Source organism: Akebia trifoliata, chromosome 10, assembly GCF_017979445.1.
Source record: "Akebia trifoliata isolate Shusen 1 chromosome 10, ASM1797944v1, whole genome shotgun sequence".
Classification (NCBI taxonomy): domain Eukaryota; kingdom Viridiplantae; phylum Streptophyta; class Magnoliopsida; order Ranunculales; family Lardizabalaceae; genus Akebia; species Akebia trifoliata.
The window spans coordinates 9,381,665-9,393,509 of NC_141384.1; positions in this window are offsets into that span (position 1 = coordinate 9,381,665).

An 11,845-nucleotide genomic window follows, 5' to 3' on the forward strand; every position below is an offset into this window, starting at 1 on the left:
AAGTCAAAATCTTAAAGTCAATAAAGTGAGACTAAAAGTCAAAACCCTAATAGAATTCTAATTAAATAATAACACTATCTAAAACAATCCTAATTAAATAATAACTCTATTTAAAACAATTCTAATTAAAATACAACTCTACCTAAAATAATTCTAATTAAAATATAACTCTACCTAAAAAAATTATAATTAAATACTAACTCTACCTAAAACAATTCTAATTAAATACTAATTCTATCTAAATAAGCACTTAAAAAAATCTATAAATAGGGGTCTTTACAACCTATTTTCGCATGAAAAAATAAATCCTAAAAAAAATAGGTCAAAAAGCTTCCCTAGCCTCCCACAAACCTTAATTTTGAAGCCCCAACTCCTTACCTAACATCCATATCCCAACTTTAGCTCAAAAAACACCTAGAAATTCTTTAAAAAACACCCAAAAATCTAGAAAAAAAAGTCAGAAGATTCAGATATAAGAAGAAAGTACCTCGTCTTGGAGATCTGAAGTAAATCTGGCAACAGAACGAAGCGAGGAATACTGTACAATGAGTTGTTCTATCATCTCTGAGGGAACAAAATTGTTGCGTTCGGAAAATGTAACTATTTTTTTTTATTTTATTATTTAGGTCTTGTTAGTAATGTAATTTTATTTGGAAATTAGTAGAGACTGGCGTTTGTCGGGTAGGGTTGATGCCTAACACCTTCCAACCCCGTAACGTGATCCCCGGACCCGTATTTTTTTCGTAGATTAGTTTCTTTTGCCTTTTAGAGTCAATGTTCGGTTCCTAGACCGTAATAACTAGGTGACGACTCCCAAACCTCAAAGGTCAAAAGCGGATCCGCGCACCCCGCGGATCAAGAGCCCTTTCAGTAGCGACTCCACTGGGGATTATTGAGGACCAGACTTGAAAAGCCCCAAGTATGGGAGCATTGCCAGTAGGACCTAGTTTTTTATTTTATTTTTTGTTATTTATTTTTTTATTTTGATTTTTATCATTCTTTTGGCTCTATTGGTGATCATTGATTGGGATGTTGAATATTTTTGTTTAGCACATCTTTGTTATGGTTCAATTTAGGGTCATTCAGAATGACCCTAAATAATGCAGGATATCAAAGGTTAATGACATAGGGAATGACCCATTTTTTTATTTGAATTATTTTTAGGTCTGTATTATCTTTTATTAGTATCTTTTGGTTCAATTTGGGATACTTTGTTTTGGCACTTTTTTTTATGGTTCAATTAAAGGTCACCTTTTGATGATCCTTAAATAATGAAATATTCAAATTGACATATAAATTGAGGATGGGATGATGTTAGCAGTAAAAGTTTTGATATCATATTCTTGGATGCTTAATTTTTCTGGTCCCAATCAAAGGGTTGGAGACTCTAAAATAATCTAAGATTTTTCAAAAGAAAATAATGAAGCAAAATAAATTGATATTGTTAGGCATACGATTGATGAGATATGGGGTGATGTTAGTTTTTCTTTTTATTATAAAAAAAAATAATAAAAATAAAAACACAAAAACAAAAACATTTTTTTTAAATACGTTTTCAAAAAAAAAAAAAAAAATGTTAAAAAAAAAAAAAAAAAAAAACGTTTATTAAAAAAAAAAAAATGTTTTTTTTTTATTAAAAATTAAAAAAAAAGTTTTTAAAAATTAAAAAAACAAAACGTAAAAAAAAAATTAAAATTAAAAATTAAAAAAAAAATGTTTTAAAAAAATAAAACATAAAAACGTTAAAAAAATTAAATTTTTTTTTTAATTTTAATTAAAAAAATAAAAATTCGTTTTTAAAAAATATAAAAAAAAAAGTGAAAAAAAAAATTAAAATAACTTAAAATAAAAATAAAAAAATAAGAAAAATTTTAAAATAAAAAATAAAAACTTTTTAAAAAAAAATTAAAAAATAAAAAATAAAACATTTAAAAAAAAACTTTAAAAAATATTAAAAATTAAAAAAAAATGTGTTAAAAAATAAAAAATAAACATTAAAAAAAATAAAAAATTAAAAAATTAAAAAATTAAAAAAATTAAAAAAATTAAAAAATAAAAATTCGTTTTAAAAAAAATATATATTAAAAAAAAAACGTTAAAAAAAGTTAAAAAAAAATTTTAAAAAACAAATAAAAAAAAAAAACGTTTTTAAAAAAAATTAAAAAATAAAAAATGATAAAAAAATAATAATAAAACGTTAAATTTTTTTTTTTAAATAAAACAATTTTAAAAAAAATGTTTAAAAAAAAAAGTAATTAAAAAAAAGTAATTAAAAAAAACATTTAAAAAAATTAAAAATTAAAAAAAAAATTGTTTTTAAAAAAATATAAAAAAAATACGTTAAAAAGTCAAAAACAAAAAAATGTTAAAAAAAAATTAATGGAAAAAAAAAACTTTTGAAAATTTATAAAGAAAAAAAAAAAAAGGTATAACTCCTAATATCTAGAATTATCAATCTACCCTCAATTCAATATTCACAGAAATCTCAAATTATTTTGAATCGCCTAAAAGGGACTCTTGATTGGATGATAAGAAAAAAATTTGTTTGGATTAAATTTTTTTTTCCTCATTGCTTATTCCAATGTTGGATCATATTGATTATTTTTGTGCTAGAAATCTTTGCCCATCTAACATGCTATGATCTTGATATGCATATCATTAATGTACATGCTTTGATTCGATCTTCATGTTATGAATATTATGTATATTTCTTGATTAATAATTGGAATTCATACTCTTGTGATTGGGTCTGGCCCATAGGCCCATTTATCTGAAAAAAAGTCTCAGGCACACCTCACCCTATTTTGCACACACCATATGCACTTTACTGTTTTGCACGCTTGCACATCCCATATAGCCAACGTGGCACTAGTGCGTGGCCCGGTCTCTTCGGAGATGCGATGTCATTCATGAAAACCACAACTCCAGTCACGTACCTTAGGGTATATAAAACTGGGGCATTAGTACCGTCTGATCAGGTGACTCTGAAAGGTATATCGATGCACCCAAGTTGGAGCGCCCTGAGCCTTTGACCTATTGTAAGTCATACAATCACATGTCCCATTTGCTAACGTAGTACTAGTACGTGGTCGGTCCCCTCGTGGGATGCCAAACCATTTATGAAAGCTACAAGTCTTGACTCGTACCCGTAGGTATATCAAAGATAATCCAAGTACGTCAATTGCACTTCTTGGTCAAAACTGGTGCCTAAGAGAGATCCTGCCTCGCTGTACCCTACTGTACGAGGGGGATAGACTACGTCTATTCTAGACGAGAGGTATTTAAGTGGGTCCTTGCTCAGCATCGTGCGCCACCTCTCAACTGGGGATCAAACTGACTGTTTTTGACTTCAAAGAAGTAAGTTGGAATTTTAAATTATCACCTATACGGTATATCAAACCAAGTCACCACGTACCGTTTGATTGAGTATGCTCGAGAGGTATATAGGTGTACTTGGGCAAGGGTGGCCAGATTAAAATGCATTGAACGTAGTAAGCCTAGAGTCTAGAAACCTCCCCTGTAGGTCACGACTTGAACTTATCATGGGTGTTCCCGGGTTGTTATTTGAATGAGACCTTCTGATTGATGAATGTATGTGAATGATGTATGAGATCAGAATATATGATTGTCGTCAAGAATAAAAAATTTTACTTTTAGAAATTAAAATGGGTGCATCGATCCAATAAAGAATCCATTTTTTGCAATAATTCATAATGACCCAGTCCATCTCGATCCAACAATCATAATGGGCCGAGTCATTTAGATCAAAATCAAAATCTTTTCTAAATTCGAGTTTCGACCCATTTTAAAAGAAGAAAAATGTTTTCCAGAAAAAATGATTTACAAAAGATATATTTTTGCATGAACCTTGAAAATTTTCTTTTTTGCATGGACTTCGAAAAATTACTAAAATGTATTTATCTAAAAAGAAAATGACTTGCAAAAAATAATCAGATTTGTGAAAGTTTTATTCAATGAAAACATTATTTGTCAATAATTTTCAAGAGTACAATAGAATTATTTTCCTTCTAAATAATCATTGCATGAATTTTCAGGATTCATTTAAAATGTTATCAAGGGGGTAATACTGGAATTGATTAAATTCACCTTCAATAGGGTTTAAGGGTTATTGTAGGCACCAAAATTTTGAGGAGGCCTTTACAAATTTTATAAATAAAAATGAAGTCCCTAAAGTTATAAATGGGCCTCGCAATTGAGTCCATTAACTAGGAACATGCCCACTACAAGCTTGGGTTTTGAGTTTTCGTAGATAAAGCCTATGATCCAACAAATTCAAGTGATTCACATATTAAATATTGAGCCTTATACCGAAATAAATAAGTTTAGCCCAATAATAATTCATAAAATCCTTAAAATTGGATTTGGACAAATTTAGCCTTTTAAACAAATCAATTAAACCTCTTTAAGTTGGGGTATAATTGGAAAGCTAAATTACCTTTAAGTCTATAAATACAAGAGCTTCTCTCATTGAGGGGGATCGGGATCACTTTCTCTCAAAAGACAAAAGCTCTCCTTCTAGAGAAGAAGAAGCTCTCAAGCCTTCCTCCAGAGACGAAGCAAAAATTCTTCAGAGATCCGGACTCCGACTAAAGAGAAGATCAAGTATAAAGTCCTTCCCCGGAAGTCAAGAAAACCTTCTCAACCGATAAAGTGCGAAGCCCGGAGAGAAGAAAATCTACAGAAGATCAAGCACAAAGTAAAGCCAACGTCAAAACATCCTTCTCAGCCAATAAAGCGCGAAGCCCGAAGAGAAGAAAAGCTACATACATCGTCACTATTTTTTGTACTTGACTGTTAATCAAAGGAAACATTGAGATCTGTATCTTCTTTTCATCGAAATCAATAAAATCATTTGCGATCTTATTTCACGAGGTAGAAATTTGTCAACAATAAATTTCAACGGATCTACCTTGAGATTCGTAAAATATAATCGCAAATGATTTTTATTGATTTCGATGAAAAGGAGATACAGATCTCAGTATTTCCTCTGATTAACAGTCAAGTACAAAAATAGTGATGATGACGTATGCAACTTTTCTTCTCTCCGGGCTTCGCGCTTTATCGACTGAGAATGATGCTTAGACGGTGGCTTTGCTTTGTGCTTGATCTTCTGTAAAGGCTTCTGTAGATTTTCTTCTCTCCGGACTTCCCACTTTATCGGCTGAGAAGGTTTTCTTGACTTTCGGAGAAGGACTTTATGCTTAATCTTCTCTTTAGTCGGAGTCCGGATCTCTGAAGAAACTTGCTTTATCATTGGAGGAGGGCTTGAAAACTTCTTCTCTAGAGGGAGAGCTTCTGTCTTCTGAGAGAAAGTGATCCCGATCCCCTCTCAATGAGGGAGGCTCTTGTATTTATAGACTTAAAGGTAATTTAGCTTTTCAATTATACCCCAACTTAAAGAGATTTAATTGATTTGTTTTAAAGGCTAAATTTGTCCAAATCCAATTTTCAAGGATTCTATGGATTATTATTGGGCCAAACCCATTTATTTGGGTATAAGGCCTAATATTTAATATGGATCACTTGAAAATTAGATTTGGACAAATTTAGCCTTTAAAACAAATCAATTAAATCTCTTTAAGTTGGGGTATAATTGGAAAGCTAAATTACCTTTAAGTCTATAAATACAAGAGCCTCCCTCATTGAGAGGGGATCAGGATCAGTTTCTCACAGAAGACAGAAGCTCTCAAGCCTTCTTCCAATGATAAAGCAAGTTTCTTCAGAGATCCGGACTCCGACTAAAGAGAATATCAAGCATAAAGCCCTTCTTCGGAAGCCAAGAAAACCTTCTCAGCCGATAAAGTGCGAAGTCCGGAGAGAATAAAATCTACAGAAGCCTCTACAGAAGATCAAGCACAAAGCAAAGTTATCGTCCAAGCATCATTCTCAGTCGATAAAGCGCGAAGCCCGGAGAGAAGAAAAGCTGCATACGTCATCATCACTATTTTTGTACTTGACTGTTAATCAGAGGAAACACTAAGATCTGTATCTCCTTTTCATTGAAATCAATAAAAATCATTTGCGATTATATTTTACGAATCTCGAGGTAGATCCGTTGAAATTTATTGTCGACAAATTTCTGGCACGCCCGGTGGGACTGTTTCAACCTCTCATCTTTCAGTCAACTGTAAGAGCATCAACTAAAGCATCGATGGCATCTCGCAACATCAATGCTATCGCATCTGCCGCTATTGAGAAAGGTAAGAAAATCCTTTCTTTCAATCTTGAATTTTCTCAGGTTATTAGTCGTGATCATCATGTGACATGAACAATGACAAAGATTGGTGGATCCAAGCTAGTGGAGCCTCTCCAGCATCACTCCAAGAAACGTGCCACAAAAATGGCATTTACCACAAAATAATCGTGGGCGGACGTGGTAGAAAACGACTCGTCAGATTCTGGATCTGATTTGAAGTCAAGTGAGGGATCGTCGAGATCTCTATCGATCACTTCTCCATCGTAAACTCACACCTCTATCAGAGCAGTGATGACAGCTGGAGCGTTAACAATGGAGGAACAAGTTGCCCAGATGGCAGATACCATCAACAAATTAACAAAAGCAATGGAAGATAAAGACATTCAGATTGCAACCCTCGTTAGTCATTTGGAGCATAAAGATAATGAGAATGAATCGAGTGCTGGACCTTCGCATCTTCTAAGATTCACTCCCGAAGCGTACATGACTCCGCGTGAAGAAGAACGAGAAGACTATGCTGGCTTACGTAAAGCTACGCGAGACCCACCACAAGGGTCTGTTGCCTTGCTTTCCATTCAACAACTGCAAGCAATGATTACTGACACCATTCGTGCTCAGTATGGGGGCATGCCACAGTCCTCATTGGTTTACTCCAAATCCTACACTCAACGCATCGAACAAATGCGTTTTCCAGCAGGATATCAACCACCAAAATTTCAACAGTTCGAAGGAAAAGGCAATCCAAAACAGCATATTGCCCACTTCATCGAAACTTGCAACAATGCCGGTACATTCGGAGACTTCATGGTGAAACAATTTATTCGCTCCCTCCGCGGCAATGTGTTTGATTGGTACACTGACTTGGAACCCAACTCAATAGACAGTTGGAATCAACTTGAAAGAGTGTTCCTCGGTCGCTTCTACAGCACTAGAAGAATAGTAAGTATGGTGGAGCTCGCCGCTGTCAAACAAAGGAAGGATGAGCCGGTTATCGAGTACATCGAGCGATGGAAAAATCTTTCTCTCAACTGTATGGATCGACTTTCTCAATCTTCTACTACCAAAATGTGTGTTCAAGGGATGCACTGGCAACTCCTTTACATCTTAAAAGGAATCAAGCCACACACTTTCGAAGAGCTAGCTACTCGAGCCCACGACATGGAACAAAGTATAGCTGTGCATCAGACTCCACGACCAAGCGAGCCTCGAAGATAGGAAAAGAAGGATGGCAAGTCCTTCAAAACTAAAGAAGTCTTATCTACCACCACCAGCAAACCTGTCAAGATTACAGGTAAAAGAAGATAAGATCAGCCACGAGTTGATTCAACACAAGAAAAAGAAAAAGCCTGGAAAACTCTCAAAGAGCTTGAGGCAAAATAATACTCTTTTCCCGATGCTGACGTCTTGGGCATGTTCGAAGAGTTACTGAAATTAAAGCTCATTGAACTTCCAGTGCCCAAACGACCCGAAGAATCAGGTCGCGATAATGATCCAAAATATTATCCCTATCATAGGGTAATTAGTCACCCGATTGAAAAATATTTCGTCTTCAAAGAGAAGATTATGGATTTGGCACGTCAAGGGAAAATTGAACTTGACTGTGTTGAAAATGTTGCTACTTCCAACATGACCTCTGTCATTTTTGGATCTTTTGATCCAAAACTCTTGGCAAGTCAGTATGATACGCATACTCCATTTCCTCAGATCACCAAAATTGTACCTAAACCATCACAACTCATATCCGTATATTCTGATGTTGAAAAGGCCCATCCCACGCTGGGGGCAAGGCCACATCAAAGAAAAATCATCACCTTTCCCACTTCACTTCAACAAGGATCACAATCTCATTCGGCTTCAAAATCAAAGTTAGACATCTCAGAGTCTGCTTCAGTTGATGACGAAGGGTGGACAGTTGTCACTCGTCGAAAAAGACGCCCTACATATGTGCCAACTCCTTCTATCTCGAAGCCAAAGAAAAAGAGAAGAAAGTCAAAACCAAGTACGGGGTCAAAGAAACGAAAGAAGGCAACAAAGAAAAAAGCTTTTCGAGTTCAGCCCGCAGACCCCCGAGTTCCCCGTGTGCTGGTTACTCTTTTAGAATTTTTACCAAGGAAGCTCTTGAAGGAAGCCTGCACAGTTTCATGTCACCAAGTAGAAGCGGAGGTGCTTGAAGATGATATTGATAGTAGATTAGAAGAACATCCTATTACTTCCTGTGATGGAGACCAGAAACTTGAGAAAAATAATAACACCTCGAAAACAGAAGATTCGCAGGTTGACTTGGATTTGTGCAGTGAATTTCAAAAAGTTCAGCTTACTTCAAAGCAAAGCTCAATTGATTCAAAACAGGAAGTTCAACCTGACTTAGATCCACGACAAGACAATATGTGTATGGCAACAATTACCTTCACTAATGAGGATCTCCAATTGGGATCTCGACCTCACAATAGGCCGCTTTACGTCACAGGTTATGTGAGGGAGAATAAAGTTCCAAGAATTCTCCTAGATTGTGGTTCTGCGGTGAATATCATGCCAATTCGTACCATGAAACAAGTTGGGATCTCGTCGGATCAACTTGCTCACAGTAAGTTGATGATCCAAGACTTCAACTTAGGTGGTCAAAGAGCTATCGGCATGATAAGAGTCAAGCTTTCAATCATAGATTTGGAGTCAACAACACTCTTCCATGTGATTGATTGTAAAACTTCATATCACTTGCTTCTCCATCGACCATGGCTACATGAAACTGGAGTAGTACCCTCCACGTTACATCAATGCTTCAAATATTACCAAGATGGAGTGTAGAAACGTGTAATAGTCGAAGATCAATCGTTTGACAAGGCAGAAACGTATTTTACAGATGCAAAATTTTATTTTGAAGGGGACGTCATTCAAGAAGCACTTCCAGTTTCGATTCCTCATTCTAATAAGCAAAAACCCGACAAAGGGAAGCATACTACGAATGATGCCGAGGAGATTTCTCCTGATCTTCCGCTTCAGAAAGAACGAAATAAGAAGTAAGAATCAGAAACTCGACAGATCAAGGTGGGTCAATCAATGGTGGACGCGTCATCCACAATTGTGTTGCCAACCCTAATGCTTCGTTACGTGCCGCAATCGAGACGGAGCCGAGACAATCACCTTTCGAAGATATTTCTTCAAAAATCACGTCTTATGTCTCTAAAATTGAATTGGAGACGTTAAAAGAAGAGCTAATCTTTCCGGTTACACCTCTCCAAAAATCTTACATAGTAAGGACACCCGTGGAAAACGTTGTCCCAACTACGTCAATTACGAAGAACCATGAAGACAACCTTGCAAAAGTAGAGTCCAAAAGTTGGTTCGATCCTAAAACTTCAAAATTGGTTCGGTCCTAAACCTGTGCGATTGGGTGAATTACCACAAACTGATCAAATTCATAGTTTAACTGTAATACAAGTCAAACTCGTTCGAGCTGGAGAAAGAGTTTCATTCATACGAGCAGGGCTAGGGTATACGCCAGAGGCTCTAGTCAAAATTTCTAAGATGAAGACGGCTTCTTCACAACATACTACAGTAGAGGTCATCGATGAGTTTGTAGAAGAAATACCAGTTCCACGAATATCGATCTTTGATCGAATTGGTGGCCACATCTCGACCACGTCGGTATTTGACCGATTGGGTGATTTAGATGATCATCATGATGTAAAAATTTATAAATCTCGTGCGTTTGCTATATCTAGACTTGGTCAGAATGTTGGAGTAAAAATACGAAGAGAATCGCGACGTCGACCTAAGCAAATGAATAAACATGTGGAGCATAAAGATAGTAGTGATTTGCATAGCACTATCCCATCTTGCATGAAACGACAAACGATTTTAGAGGTCTTGATATCAGATGCATTGGTGGTGAAGCGACGCACTATCATCCTCACAAACCAAATGAGCTACAACAGAGCTTCAACTGTTGAAATAGATAATTCTGAAGATGTCGTTTTGGTAAATCATATTACCATTGAGGAATTCCTTGAAGAAGATTCTACGTCGTTAGATGAAGAACTCTAAAATGCTCCACCGATCTTTGAAGAAGGCGAACAAGCCACTGTCGATGACTTGAAAAAAATAAATCTTGAGACAATTGAAAAGTCGCGACCCACATTCGTCAGCACTCTTCTAAACCAGCATGAAGAATCCGAGTACCTCAAGTTGCTACAAGAGTACAAAGATGTATTTGCTTGGACTTACAAAGAAATGCCAGGACTTGACCCGAAGATCGTTGTTCATCAGTTTGCAGTTAAACACGGAGTTCGCCCAATAAAATAGGCACAACGTCGTTTTCGGCCAGAGTTGATACCACAGATTGAGACAGAGGTTAACAAGTTGATAGAAGCTAGCTTCATCCGAGAAGTAAAGTATCCAACCTGGATTTCCAACATAATTTCGGTAAGAAAGAAGAATGGACAAATTCGAGTATGTGTCGATTTTCGCGACTTGAATAATGCATGTTCAAAAGACGATTTTCCACTCCCAATCATAGAACCTATGGTTGATGCGACTACAGGACATGAAGCTTTATCTTTCATGGATAGATCTTCTGGTTATAATCAAATTCGAATGTCGCCAAAAGACGAGGAGCTTACAGCCTTTCGTACCCCGAAAGGTATATATTGTTACAAAGTTATGCCTTTTGGACTTAAAAATGCTGGTGTCACTTACCAGCGAGCTATGCAAAAGATCTTTGATGACATGCTACATGACAAAGTCGAATGTTATGTTGACGACCTAGTAGTAAAGTCCAAGAAAATGGAAGATCACTTACAACATCTACGTGATACCTTCGACAGATTGCGATGGTATCAGCTCAAGATGAATCCATTAAAATGTACTTTTGGAGTTACTTCGGGCAAATTTTTGGGATTCGTGGTTCGGCATCGTGGTATTGAAATCGACAGAAATAAGATTGAAGCCATTCAAAAAATGCTGGCACCAAAGAACATTCATGAACTCAAAATTTTACAAGGTCGACTTGCCTACATTCATAGATTCATCTCAAACTTAGCTGGGCGTTGTCATCCCTTCAGTCGATTTATGAAGAAAGATACATCATTTGAATGGGATGAAGCTTGTGAGAATGCTCTGAAAAGCATCAAGGAGTATCTTCTCAAGCCTCTTGTTCTTTCTGCACCAATTCCTGAAAAGTTACTGATTCTTTATATCAGTGCACAAGAAATGTCACTAGGGGCATTGTTGGCTCAAGAAAATGAAGAAGGAAAAGAAGGTGCACTCTACTACTTGAGTCGAACTCTTGTTAGAGTAGAAGTAAACTATTTACCCATCGAAAAGACATGTTTAGCGCTCATCTTTGCCACAAAGAAACTCCGGCACTACATGTTATCGCACACAATCCGACTCACTACACGAGCTGATCCACTCAAGTACATCATGACAAAGCCAGTCTTATCGGGAAGACTAGCTAAATGGGCTCTTCTCTTATCAGAATTTGAGATTATTTACATCCCTTAAAAGTATGTAAAAGGGTAGGCGTTAGCTGACTTTCTTGTTGATCATCATATTCCGACTGAATGGGAATTGTCTCATGACTTGCCCGACGAAGAAGTATTCTCTATTGATGTGCTTCCAGCTTAAAGA